Source organism: Phocoena sinus, chromosome 1 (assembly GCF_008692025.1).
Source record: "Phocoena sinus isolate mPhoSin1 chromosome 1, mPhoSin1.pri, whole genome shotgun sequence".
Classification (NCBI taxonomy): Eukaryota; Metazoa; Chordata; class Mammalia; order Artiodactyla; family Phocoenidae; genus Phocoena; species Phocoena sinus.
The window spans coordinates 152,665,657-152,680,106 of NC_045763.1; the positions used below are offsets into that span (position 1 = coordinate 152,665,657).

A 14,450-nucleotide genomic window follows, 5' to 3' on the forward strand; every position below is an offset into this window, starting at 1 on the left:
CCTGCACCCCTCCCCCAGCTCTGTATCCCTCCTACCACTTCAGTCTTTGTTTCCGTCTATCAGTGGTGTGTGTATATAATTTTTCACACATGCCTGCCTTTGCTCTCCCATTAGACTGAGATCAACCATCCCTGGCTCCTCCTTTGTCACTGCCCACAGTACCAAGTACAGAGACTTATGCCCAGCAGGGGCTTCATAAATATTATTTGTATGCATGCGCACACATTTTCTAGGAGTCAAACTGATAGCTCCAGGCTAACAAAGAGCTACTCAACAAGCAGGCATTTATTAAGATTATCAGAACACTGAGAGTCTATGGAAGAAAACTGTAAGGCATGGCTTCAAAAAGCACACACTCTGGTTTAGGAAACCAGACTTATACATAGAAAGCCTAAGACCCGAGACCCAAAGAAGTCAAACGTGTTTAGGATACGTGCACTGGCACGTGCCTTTTCTGCTCCAGTCTTTTGACAGGTTATTATTACTTGCTTATTAATTGGCATTTTAAAGCATTTTCCCCCTCTGGTATCTCTACCACTGACCCACATCCCCAGCCTGGGCCACATCCCCTATACCAGGTAAACAAGATGAAATGATGCCTACAGTCAGAAAGGGAGACGGATCAAGACCAGGAACTTCTCTCTGCTGGATGCCCACAAACACCTGATGTAACAGCACAAAATCTGTACCCCACCTCACCACAAAGCCAAGTGTCCAGGGCCATACACACTGCGTGGCTTGCCCATTCAAGGCTCCAAAGAGTCTCAGATCAGGTTCCTGGGACCAAAGCCAGAATCCAAGAAGCCTTCTCCTTGCCCTTGAAAGGAAAACCGCAGTGCGTCATGCATGGTTGTCCCCACCGTGACAATAAAAAAGGGCAAAACTCACAGCCAGGCGCGGACTTTCAGTTCAGATTCAGCTTGGGGTTTTCTCCAGCAATGTGTCAAACTCATCCCCATTCAACAGTCCATTTTTACTCTAAGTCAAAGAGGTTTAGGTAGGAGGGACAAATACGCAAGGGTAAGTGCAAATTGCAAGGACTCTGACATTAGAGCTGTGCAGTTGAATACAGAAGCCACACGTGGCTATTTAAATCAAATTAAAAATTCAATTCTCAATCACATTAGCCACATTTCAAGTGCTCCATAACCACATGTGGCTAGTGGCTACCACGTTGGACAATGCAGATACAGAACATTTCCATCATCACAGAAAGCTCTGTTGGACAGCACTAATGTTGAGCATTTAGATGTTTCATTTGAAGCAATGAGTAGGGTCTTCTGGGAACTTTGGTTGCTCTCTCCAGCACATTGCTTCTTTCACAATGAAAGAAGCAACGTGCTGAGAGTCTCATGTAAATACAAAGACTCTAAGGCAAAATTGAGAGGGCTACAAATTGGGTCATTTTAACATGCATATGTGCACACACATGGTCAGTCCTTCTTAAAAGGGCCATTACTAGTTTCCCCCAACCCAAACCTTTGCTTTCATCACAAGGATTGTAGGATTGTAAGTCAGATGCTGCAGACAGACCAATTTGCTGCCAGAAAGCCCACATGCTACCTAGTCCTAGCCAGAACAGTTTTCCAGATCCCTTTTGGGCGGTTCCACGCATTTCCTGGCCTTACCTTTTTTTTTTTTTTTTTTTGCGGTACGTGGGCCTCTCACCGCTGCGGCCTCTCCCACTGCGGAGCACAGGCTCCGGACGCGCAGGCCCAGCGGCCACGGCTCACGAGCCCAGCCGCTCCACGGCACGTGGGATCCTCCCGGACCGGGGTACGAACCCGTGTCCCCTGCGTCGGCAGGCCGACCTTCAACCACTGCGCCACCAGGGAAGCCCCGCCCCCCGGCTTTACCTTTTAACCTGGCATCATCAGGGAGAAAAATGTTGCCGATGGCAGCTCAGCACCCTGGACAGCGACAAGCTCCCGCCCAGCCGACAAGTGTTTAAAAGTTCCAGTACTCCCCTTTGCTCCAAACACCCTTCAGAAGCAACTATCCCCAGGCACCACTGCCTGTGAAGGGATTTCCCATTCCCTTCTCCTAACACACAGTCTTGTCCTTAGACCAAGAGCAAGCTCAGCTAAGAAGCTTAAATGCTCCTCACCAAGACAAAGTCCACCTCCTTAGTCAGATTCAAGATTCTCTGGAGTCTGGCCCCAACTGGTCCCTCCAGCTGTAGCTTCCACTGCTCCAGCCTGGCCAATTCAATGCCTGAGTATAAGTTCCCTCCTCTAAACCTCTAATTATGCTCCCTTACCCCACCAGAAATGCCATTCCCTTACCTTTATCTATTCAAATCCTACCCATCCCTAGGGACCCAGACCAGCCCCTGTTTCACTTCAAAACCTTCCCAAAGGACTTTAGTCTACTTTGATATCCTCTCTTCTCTGACATCTCAAAGCATTTCTAGTTTAGATCATGCTTTAAGGAACTTGATTACATACCCTCTTGTACAATTACTAGGTTCATATATAGTGTTTAAAGTGGCCCGGTGTGTGGAAGAACTGACTTTGCCAGAAACTAGCCACTTTGATCAGTAAAATAATCTTAGACTAAACCATCTCTAACATTCGATGAGTTGAAGATTCTCTCAAAACAAGTTGCCACCCAGAAGTGTGCTCTGCTCATAATAAAGGCTTCAAAGGCTAAAGAGCATTGTGTAAAAACAAACCAAGGCACAGCTCAGAGCTGGGATCAGCCAGAGAACCCTGGTTTAGCTCCCAACGTGAGTCACAAAGGCTTCATTTCCACTCAGTGTGTGATGATGATCAGAAAGAGATCTAGTTTCTGTCCTTGCCTACGTCAGCATAGGAAAATTGCCTGTGGCCTCAGAGGCATTTTCCTTCATAAAGAACATGTCACCTCCAACAAGTGGAAAAATCCCACACAATGGGTATTATAACCTTGGCATTGTAACGATGTCTCTCATACAAACATGCATGGATAGGTCAACCAACACCTGACAGCTGTGTACTAATTCCATCACTAATTATGCATAAGCCCAGATAGACTATGGAAAATAACAAAAAGCATAATCTTTGTTGGTGCCCCCAAACAAAACTCTGACTGCTCTTACAAGTCAAGAGGTTCCAAGGGGGAGAGAGAACTGACTTAAAATTTCAGCTCAATATTTTACTTCTTGTCAAAACGATAGTTATAGTACCTCCTCATGTTTAAAATCCTATTCTCAAAGCATTCAGTTTATGGATCTACATACAATAGGATACAGGGATGACTCTTTCGCTCTTGCACACGGAGAAATTAAGGCCCAGAAATGTTTAATAACTTTTGTAATGCAAACAAAGATCACACGAGAACGAGAATCTAGTCGGAATAATTTCAATAACATAAGCAGCATGCACACACGAACACACATATACACGTACACACACACATCCGAAGAACTCAGTAATGTAAAGAGATGAGGGAGTTCCCTGGCGGTCCAGTGGTTGGGACTCCGAGCTTTCACTGCTGAGGGTGCCGGTTCAATCCCTGGTCAGGGAACTAGGATCCCGCAGGCTGCTGAGCAAGGTCAAATAAATAAATAAATAAATAAAAGTGGAAAATAATATAAAGGGAAGAGTTATGAAACTCACTGACCCTGGAACTGGAAGATTCCACCGAGTACTTGCAAAAAAAGTGCCAAAGCAAATTGGCCAGCATCGGTAAAGAAGGAACTCTCATCACGGGGAAAAGTCCTTGGAATTGCTCTGCCAGCCATTCACTCTCATCCCAGAAAGTCGTAAGAGCTGAGAACAAAATTTAGCATCTGGTCAACCCACCCCAGTTGGCCTAAACTGGATCCAGGAAAGTGAGTTCAGCATGAAGGGCCAGAATCATCCTGTCCTAAGCCCTTCCCCGAGCCAACCATCCTAAGTGCTCGGAGAGGGGAAGCAGTGAGACCCCAGTATGACCAGGCTAGAAAAGTAAAGGCTCCATTACTCAGGATCCTCTACGACTATGTCTCAATATACTGTTCCCTCGCCAGGAAATTACACGCACCCCCCACCCAAGCCATGCCATTTATTCATCATGACTCAAACATCCCCTGCACACGTGTGCCTTTGAATCTGCTCCTCCTCCAGCAGCTCTGACCATTAAGTCTTCAAGTCTTGAGGTCTCAAGACCCATGCAAGAGGCTTTTACAGATCATCTAAGCCCAATATAACCTCCTGTCATCCTTCTAGCATTTACTGTCTGGAATTAGCAAATGTTCCTTATTTTTGAATATATATCTCTTATCTCCTTTAGGGTGGAGATGAGGTCTCAGGAGCCTCAATTTTGCTCCAGAAGATGGTGCAGTACCCCTTACCCACGTTCAATAAATGTTTGGTGATGATGAGAATGCTAAGACCTCTCCAGACGGAGACCTAAGGACAAAACTAGATACGCAACTATGTCCATGGGGCTGGGTGGGGCAGGCAGAACGAGCCCCAAAGGGAAACCGCCTGGAGAACAACGGCTCACACAGCCTTCCTCCAACTTCAGTGTCAGGGGCTTCCTCATTCTAGGACTGAGTCAGAAGTCTTCCCTTCCTACCCTTGAGCCGCTGATCCCAAGCTGTTTATCTCGTTAACTCTGTTTATTGTGATCCTGGTAAGAGGTTCTAAAGCCCTCCAAGCCCCTCTCTAATTAAATTCATTAGAACAGATTGGGGCTTTCTTTCTGCATCTCAGAAAAATTAACAACACGATTAGCATCATAATGACGGGGGAGGCCTTTCAGGAGGGGCTGGCCCAGTCTGGGAAGGGAAGAGTGAAGAGGGGCAGCCCAAGGAGAAGGCAGATGCTCAGGCAGCTGCTTCCTGGAGGAGGGGGGAGCTACAGTAGTCAGGAAGGGATGATGACGGCCTGAGGGGATGACCCCACCAGGCCCCAGGCATCCCCACTTTTTCATGGCTTTGGGGAGAGGAAAGGCAAGACAAGAAATTAATCAATGACAATGAACTCCAGAGACAGGCTTCTGGGACTAGAGGCTTTTAGCAGTCTTCTAGTTTTACAGAAAGAGAAACACAGTTAAGCTCTGTTAATGATGGGGCTGGAAGTAAAACATAAACCCCTCATGGTTTTCATGAAGGTGTCCTTTTCTATAAGGCTGTACTGCAGGAACCTGGGGGAAGCAGGCAGGGTGAGGCAAGTCACTTCTTTCCCAGAGAACCTGAACCCATCCAGTATTTGCTTACACCCCTGTGGGTTCCCTCATCTAGAAAACTCTCATCTTCCCTTCCTTATTAAAATTCTACCAATTTTTCAAGGCTCAGCTCCATTCCCACCCCTCTCTGAAGAGCAGCTAGCATTGGTGAGTGTTTACTGCCAGCCAGGGAGGGTGCTGGGCCCTTCACTGCCTCATCACATTTAATCCTTATTATGGCTCTGCAAGTTTCATATTAATACTCTCATTTTACAGACTGGGAAACTGTAGCTCCTCAGCCAGTAAGTGAAAGAACCAAGGTTTGAAGGCAGGTCCGTCTGATGTCAAAAGCTGAGCACTTTCTGCGATGCCATGTCACCTCCCTGACTCAAACCATACTGAGGCATAACTCCTTCCTTTGCAATTTTACTGTCCAGGGTCTGAAGACTTAATTATACAATGTCTTGTATTATTCCCAAGGGTTTTCACATGTTTTCATCTTATTTCCCCTATTTGAAAGCAGGAACCGCATTTCTGTATCCTTCAGAAGGACAAAGTAGGTACTGAAAAATGCATGCTAACTGAGCCCTTCTAACAGATTTTCCTAGAGGGGCTCGTACGAGTGGATAAAACATTCCAGTCCTACCAGGGTCAGAGAGCTCACAGGAGAGGAGCATGGGCTTTGGTGTCAAACTAATATATTTTCAATTCTACCTCTGCAACTCACTGTTCTATAATCTTAAATCACAACCTCTCTGGGTCTGTTTCATTATGTGTAAAACCGGCATCCTAACAATACTTTTTTTGTAGAGTTAACCCTTATGAAGGTTAAATGAGATGGTGCATATCAAGCATATAGTAGGGTGCCTGGCACGTAGTAAGCACTCTATAATGATGACGATTCTATTATGCCACTTTTATTCTTCCTAGCTTGTCTCAAAACCTAAGGAAAGGAGGGTAGTTCAAGAAATCTCAAGCTGGCTGGCACAGTCTGACCAATATCCCAGGTCAGCAAAGCTGTGGAAGTGCCTCCTCAAGCACCCAGCACAGCCATTAGCTCTCAGAGCCCTTCCCTGCAGCCCCAAGGACCACGCCATATGCATCTAACACCTGCCCTTGCAACTAGGCCTGGGCCCTAGCTGAGCATTTGGAGTAAACGCTCAAAAGTTTGACATCAAGCTGCTCTAGCCAAAGCAGGGGTCTATCCAAACAGTGTGGTACGGTCAGCCCAGGTCCTACAGCCCACTGGGCCCCCTCAGCCATGCTCTTACAATGCCAGGAATCCGTTTACCTCCGGTAGAGCATTTCTCGTACCGCATTTTAATTTGTTTTCATTTCTGTGTCTCTCACTTGACTTACACACCCAACATCTAGCTTAGTTCCTAGGACATTTTCAAAGGCTCAGGACACACTAATGAAATGAGCTAAATCAGATGTGTAGGTGCGGGGGGCGGGGGGTGGATTCCTCAGACAGGTGAGGCTGGCTGTCTCTATCCTTAGGCTCTTTCCCAGTTCAGCTACGGATGTTCATGGTGACCTGTGCTCGAGTGTAACTTTTAAGGATTCCCCTGTCACTATCAACCTCCTCTCCCCTATCTGGACCTCTTTGATGACTCCCACCTGACTCTGACCTCCCAGAACTCCAAGACCCTTCCACCCACGTCAGAGCTCACAATATTTTTACTCACCTTGTTTCTGAGCACGTACCTGAACTTGCTATTTCTCCATCAGCCCCCAGGCCTCTTTCCTCTGACTCACTCTGACATCCTAAGCATATCCTGACCACACTTTGCCCCTAAAATACAAGGGCTTAGGAAACAGGAATAGCAAAGTTGAGTAGCCTCGCTCTTGTCCCCGAGTTCCCCCTTCAGGCTGAAGCAGTAGCCTGCAGGGTTCAGCTGCACACAGAACATCCCCTCCTCCCCCTCAAGCTGGGGATCTGGTAACATCTTGCATCTTACCTCTTCCCTCACATTCAACTTCCATGTCAGCCCTGAACCACCATTCTGACAACATCAACCAGCATCGGTAAAGGGGGGGGCTGATGCCACTGGAGTGGAAGACGCTGCTGTTCATCACCCCTGTCCCCATGTCCTCACTCAAGCGTATCTATGTTATTTGTCTGATTACTTGTCTCTTTCATTACACTGGCAGCCCTGAGAGACTCTTTTCATCTCTATGATCCCAGCACCTAGCAGAGCAGCACACTCTAGGGTTTAGTTCGTATTTGTTGAACGAATAAGTATGTAACCAGCCTTAAATTCCTCTTACTTCCTTCTCCCTTCTTCTCCCAGGCCAAACAGAGAAGACTGAACTTCTCTGCCTCTCTCTTTCTAGTTTCCTAAGAAATTCTTTTTCTAAAGACTAAGTGATGATCCTCACACCCCAGGTCTTGGATGGTCTTGGAGGAGAGTGGCACCAGGGGAAGGGAACACATTGCAACAACAGAGTGATGGGAGCCTTGGAATCCTGTCTCTCAGTCACTGCAGAAATAGGACCACCTTCTATGCCTCGCCCCTTGGACATCCAAAGCCAGAACCCACCCCCTAGATACCAGCTACCTCTTCAATGTACCCCTGAAAGATCCAGCCCGGCCCCATAAGCCCAGGTTGCATCAGCCCACAGGGAGCTAGTCAGGTCTTGCTCCAGCTCTCCAGGGAGCTGGCTTCCCTTTCTGTGTGCCTCAATCCCTGCTGAAGCCTCTGTGATGTCAAACAAGGGATGAGGGATGAGATGCATTGCACAAAACTGGGAGATGTGTACATTGTTATCAGAATTCCCCCACTTAAGCAATCAAGCATTTCAACGTCGGGACCTTAATCCAATCAGCTCTCAGAGACGGCTCCAGGTGATGCCTCCTCCCTGGGCCAGGAAAAGCTTAGTTCCTAGGACAGCTCTGGGAACACTGATGCCAGGGGAAGCTTCCTGCCCCACCCCCACTCATGATGGGCGGGGCACAGAAGGTTGACAAAGCAGAGGACAGCCAGTCCCCCAGCTGCACACCCGCCCCTCCACCCCTTGCTGGGCACTGCCTGAATCCCATTCAGAGTTGCTGTTCATGAGCTGAAGGAGTCCACTCATGTTTCTAAAGTGAGGGAGCCTTGCAGAGAAGGGACAGGATCCATCAGCAATTTGCTCTTAACCTCCAATTTAAGGCCTGGGATTTTAGCTGAGGTCCCCAGGGCAGGAATCGGGCTGCCCTGTTTCACATTTCCTGTTTCACAGGAAACACAATCTCTGGCCTAAGTCTGAGTGAGTCTCTTTCCTCATCTATGTTATTCATTCTCATTCTCTCTCTCTTTTTCTTTCTAAACACGCGTGCGCATGCACGCGCACGCACACACACCTTCAGCTGAATCCAAACACAAGAGGAAGAAGTTACTGCCTCAGAAGTGCCCGCTCTGTCACGACAAAAGGTAGAATTATTAGATGCATAGCAGACCCCACCCCCATCTTCTTTAATTCTTCCTGCAATACAAATCCACCAGATCCAATCATCCCCAAACCAGGGGAGACAGGTCTCTGCCTTCCTTCTTCTCCCTGCCCGCTGCTCCCACAGTTGGCATGACCAATCCCCAGGGTCTCCACACACGTTTTCCCTGGGCTTCTCCTACGTATGTTTCAAGTTCGGTGGGTTGTGAACCTGCTGGTCTCCAGCTCCATACAAACAATTCAACTCCGGCCCAACCAGGTCTCAAAGCCCCGTGATCTGCCCTTGCCCGAGATTTGACTGGGGCCCAGCAGGGCTCATCACAGTTCCAAGGGTAGATAATACACACCAGGCCCTCATGCCTGGAGACAGACAGGCAGAAAAGGTACATTGTCATCCAATGGACTGAGGAAGGAGGCATCTCTGCCCAACACACACAGACACATACACACACACACACCACTGCCAAATGCCAAGGAAGGAATGAGGAACAGAACCTGGCTCAGGGCAAGAGAGGGGCTGCCATGGGGACCAGAGACTAGGTGATTCAGCACTCTGCCCACTCAGCCCAGCCCATGGGCCACACTCATGACAGCTCCCGATGCCAAAGTGCTGACTTGGAGGCTGAGGAAGAATCCTGTCTAAAATCCAAAATTCTCCAACCCTTCAGTGGGGCTCCTCATCCAGGCCTTTGCATCCCCAGGGCTCAGATCAAGACCAGGAAGAGGGTGCTCGGCCATCTCCTTGGACCCCTGCCCCAAGGGTCCTAGGTTCCCTGTGCTTAACACCGCCCCACCCCCATGCATCTAGGAAACAAATCTGAACAACTAGGGGAAGAGAGTAGCTGAAGAGGAACATAAGAGAGGCCTACAAACACCCAGCATCCTTTGCCCCCAAGCCATGAATAGGATCAAACATACAGAAGGGGGTTATAAGTGGATTCTGCAACAGCGAGTACATAGGGCCTTCAGAGCCTTAGGCCTCCCCAAGCAGGGAAGGAGGGCCCAGTGGCAGAGAGGGGGGCTCGGTAAAAGCCATGTGGCTACAAAAGCACCAGGAAGGGCAGGTGGGGAAGGCGATGGGTGGCAGGCCAGCTAACAGCCAAGGGGGAGAAGATGGGGTTCTTGAGATGGTGGAGGAGGAAACCAAGAGGCAGTTGGGAAGGGGCTGGGACAGGGTATGCAGAGGGGACCCGAGAAGGGCAGAAGCTGTGAGGGAGCTGATGGAGAGACAGGCACACAGAGTGATGGGGGTATGAGGTGGGGACCAGAGCAGGGAGGGCAAGGAGAGAGCCTGGTGTGCGGGGCAGGAAAAACAGAAGGGACAGGGGTCACACAAAGTGGGGTGTGGAGGTAAACAGGTAAGGGCAGAGCTCGGGGATGAGGCAGGGACAGAAGGAAAAGGCGAAGAGAGTGAGGTGCAGGAAGGGGGAGGGGAAGCAGCCAGTGAGATAGAAAAGGTGTTGAGGCCGACGGGGTTGGGAGCTGGATGGGGTGGGGTCCAGATATTGACATACGATGGATTCAGGGCAGGTAACAGCGTGGAGAGAAGGGTCGGGGGTGTGGATGGAGGGGGATGGGGACAGGTCAGGGGATGGAGACGGACAGAGGAGGGCGGGAACAAGGGGGTGTCGTTAGATGGGTTTCCATGACCCCCGTTCTACCCCCACCCCCATCTCTCTGCTGTTCGCGCTCGCCTACCTGCAAGGGCTCGGGCTCCGGCCCTGGGTGCAGTCGGTGCTGTCCGCTGCCGGCGCCGCCACTTCCCCAGAGTCCCCTGCAGCGCCTCTCGCCGCCAGCCGCCGCATTAGGGCAGAGACCAGCCCGTGCGCGTCCCCGGGCGGCCAGCGCGCCCCCGACACCCTGCGTGCGCGCCCCCGCGCCCCTCCCTTCGCGCGCCGAGCGGGGACCAGGACGCTGGAGGAGCAGGGCAGGATGTTCCCGCGCCTCCCCTCCCCGCCAGGCGCGCTGGGGAGCGATTGCAGGGCCTGGACCCGGGAGAAAAATCGCCTCCTTTTCGCACAGACCCACGGGCCTCTTTGCGGACTGGCGTTGAAAATGATACTAATTAGCACCCGTTTCCGTTCGCTGAGCGCCTACTGCGAGCCAAACCTACAGGAGGAAATAACGCTGGAGACCCAGGGGTATCACGTGTTTGTCCCGTTTATGCCCCTCCACCATCAGACTGTGACTTCTTGGGGGCAGAAACTTGTCGAACAGCTTGTGTTCCCAGGGAGACTTGCTTCTGATAGACTCTCCAGGAACGTTTGTTTTTCTTTTGTTTTTGTTTTTAACAGCCGATGATCTTTTTTCTTTTTATATAAATTGATTTTCTTTTTATTTATTTATTATTTTAAGCTGTGTTGGGTCTTGGTGCTGCGCGCGGGCTTTCTCCAGTTTCGGCGAGTGGGGGCTACTCTTCGTTGCGGTGTGCGGGCTTCTTATTGCGGTGGCTTCTCTTGTGGCAGAGCACGGGCTCTAGAGAGTGTGGGCTTCAGTAGTTGTGGCGCGTGGGCTCAGTAGTTGTGGCTCGTGGGCTCTAGAGCACAGGCTCAGTAGTTGTGGCGCACGGGCTTAGTTGCTCCGTGGCATATGGGATCTTCCCAGACCAGGGAACGAACCCGTGTCCCCTGCACCGGCAGGTGGATTCTTAACCACTGCACCACCAGGAAAGCCCCAGGAACGCTTGTTGATTGAAGAGTTGGTGGATCCCGAATTGGGGACGTGAGAAATGTTGTGACACCTGCTGGGGGTGGAGTGGTCTTCTTTTAAAAATGGGAAATTTCATCTGCCTTAAGGGGGCTCAGGCCTGCCCGGACTTGAGTTAAGAGGGAAGAAACCCGGGACTGGGAGGCCAGAGATCCAAGGGCTCCTCCTGACTCTGTGACTCTCTGCCGTGGTTAAGACACTTCTTTGTGGGCCTCAGTTTTCTCAGCTGAACAATGAAAAGTTGATTGGATGATCCCTTCAGGTCCCTTCTGGCTCAGAAATGGAGACTGTGAGGCCCTGGCCGACAATTGCGCAGGCAGAGACCCGAGCTCGTTCTCACCTGAAATTGTGGAAAGATCTGGATTGGGTCATCACAGAATCTTAGGCTAGAAAGAGCACTTGGAAGAAGCTTTTAGTCTATCCCTCATCCCAAACCACAGTTCCCTTGGCAGCGCCCCTCTGAGGTCCCATTCAAAACCACATTCAGCCCCCTTCTCTGTGCTCACACAGCCCCTGCTCTGGCACCACCTGTCTCCCTGTCCCCCCTTCAGCCTGTGAGCTCTGGGAGAGCAGGAATGCATCTTGTTCCCCATGCTGTCCCCAGCCCTAGATAGAACATAGTAGGTGCTCAATAAGTACTTGCTGAAGGAATGAATGACTGCCAGTGATAGTGAATCATCCAAATAGCTGACCAAATATCCCTTTTTAGGGGGCATTGCATGGTGGTGGTGAGACCAGCTTAGAGGCAGCCTGCTGGGATTCGGATCCTACCTCCATCACATCAGATATGGATGAAAGTGGGCCATTTACTTATTTTCCTTTTATTTCTTTGGAAAAATATTATTAAATCTGTACAAGCACGTAGTTGAATTAGAGCCAAGTCATTCTATAAGATTTCTTATAAAATATGTTTCCCTCATGTTTTCCCCTCTCTAGACGTCATCCCTTTCAACTCTTTTGATCTTTGGTTATTGCCTATTTACCGCTGTATATCTAATAACATGCCATATTGCTACTTCTTGCTTCTGTTTTAGGCATTATCTGCTTTTTCTTTAAAAGTCTTTATTGAATTTGTTACAATATTTCTCCTGTTTTATGTTTTGGCTTTTTGACCGTGAGGCATGTGGGATCTTAGCTCCCCGACCAGGGACTGAACCCACACTCCCTGCATTGGAAGGCAAAGTCTTAACCACTGGACCGCCAGGGAAGCCCCTAGGCATTATCTCTTGATTCCACCCTTTGACGGACACTCTTCACCTCACATATACCCTTCCTGTCCTCCTCTCCAGCCTCCCAATCTAGTCATATCTCGGCACTGGTTATATCAGAATTAGTATTTATTATGATTACTTAAATCCTATTCACAACTGACCTTTTCAGTTCCTGCAAGCTTTTTGTTTTTTTTTCTACACTTAATAATTGTCATTTTTGTCTACTCGTTGTGTATCCATTTGTTCAGACCTTTCAGGTATTCTATTAATTTTATCTTCTTGAAGATTCTCTCCTAGAGCCTTCTGATGTGTTCCAGTCCCTGTTGGTTTCTCTATGCCCAATGCATTGCTATTGATCTCTCCAAGCTTCAGTTTCTTCATCTGTAAAATGGGGATAATTATTATACCTCATAGAGTTGTGAGGATAAGTGAAATAATTCATGTAGTTTGTCATATAATAAGCACTTGATAAATATTACTGATTACTATTCTAGACTAGAAAACCAAAGCTCAAGTTACCTACCCAAGTAATACTTCAAAGCCTACATGTGTCTGACAGCACCTAATTAAAACTACTATTTTAGGGTGAGAACTAAGAATCTTAGATTTACAATATTAGAATCTTTCAGTATGGTCAAGTTGAAGGAACACAGGATTTGCCAAGAAAGTCCTGACTGGCCAGCAGGGTGAACTTGGGCAGATCACTTAACCTCTCTAGGACTTATTTTTCTCATCTGTAAAATGGTGATGAAGTGAACACCAATGAGATAAGGCCTTTTGTAAACCAAAATGCCCTGCACAAATGTTAGCTATTACCAGCATTCTCTTCCTTTTCTTCACCTTTTTTTTAAAACCAGCTAAGAAAACCAAGGCTAGAGAGAGAGAAAATCACACAGTGATTTGGTGGTTGAAACTGAACCGGAACTCAAGTCTCACCGCCTTAGCGTAAAGAAATTAATTCTGGCCGGAGGGGAGTGCAGAACTGCCAGAGGACCTGAGGGTGGCGGAGCAGGTGTTTCCTTGGCTTTGGTGTCCCCGAGCTGCTGGCCTGTCCTGACTAGGGGATGGGCACCACCTGCTGGTGATAGACTGTGGGCACGGAGACCAGCCTTGGCTCACGCAGGCTGGTCTATTTGTGTCAGGAACAGGCTGAATCAGTGACCAGGGCAGAAGATGGTTGCTTTTTCTTTCTAGACTTTTATCTGGCTCTCCTGCATCCTTTTCTTCCCTGAGTGTGTATCTCTAGTTCTGGCTGAAACCCCAGCAGGCATGGACTCTGCTGACCCTAGACTTGAAACCCTGTAGGTCCTCTGTCATGGTGAGCGTAAGTCACTGATGATTTTCATATTCCCTAGCATCTCATGGCTCCCAACCAAATTGCACAAGCCATGCCTTACCCTGGGCTCAGGCACTGTCTCACATACTTGTAGAACACTGGCATTACAGGCCTGGGGAACATTGAGGGACAGGGCCGGGCCCCCACCAGTGTCTGTTATACCCTCCAAGCCACCCTCCTCCACATGGTCCCCAGAAGATGTGGGGAAACCGACAGTTCCACGCATTATTGCTAGAGGTTTAACTTTATACAGGGCAATTTGGCAGTGCCATCAAGACTTTAATGTAGCCTTTGACCCATCTAAGACTCTAGCCTGCAGAAACACTGGCACAAATCACAAAAATGTGCACGCACAAGGATGTTCAGTGTAGCCCATTCAGAGGGCAATGGTCAAATGCGTTGTGATAATCTGTGCGGTGGAGAGATATGGAGCTACCTAAAAGATAATACACACACATATCCTTTAAAAAGAAGAGCAGCGTAATAATATGTAGAGTATGATCCTTTTGGGGGGGAAAAGAATAAAAGCCAGTTGGTATAAGAGGGTGGAAGAAGGAGAGAGAGGGAATGATGCCGTGGGCCTGTTTAGGAGCTGAGGACAGAGCACCTGGAGGAAATCAGGAGGGACCTGA

The 14,450-nt window shown here is 48.8% G+C and overlaps 1 protein-coding gene across 2 annotated transcripts in view; it reads right to left on the reverse strand.

The window, feature by feature from the left end:
• NFASC (neurofascin) overlaps positions 1 to 10,394 on the reverse strand; it is a 188,525-nt gene extending 178,131 nt beyond the window's left edge. For both annotated transcript variants that reach the window (XM_032652083.1, XM_032652115.1), the window contains exon 1: positions 10,264 to 10,394. The gene's annotated coding sequence lies outside the window, so the exon portion shown is untranslated. The remainder of the gene's footprint in view (positions 1 to 10,263) is intronic.
• Positions 10,395 to 14,450: the final 4,056 nt, after the last annotated feature.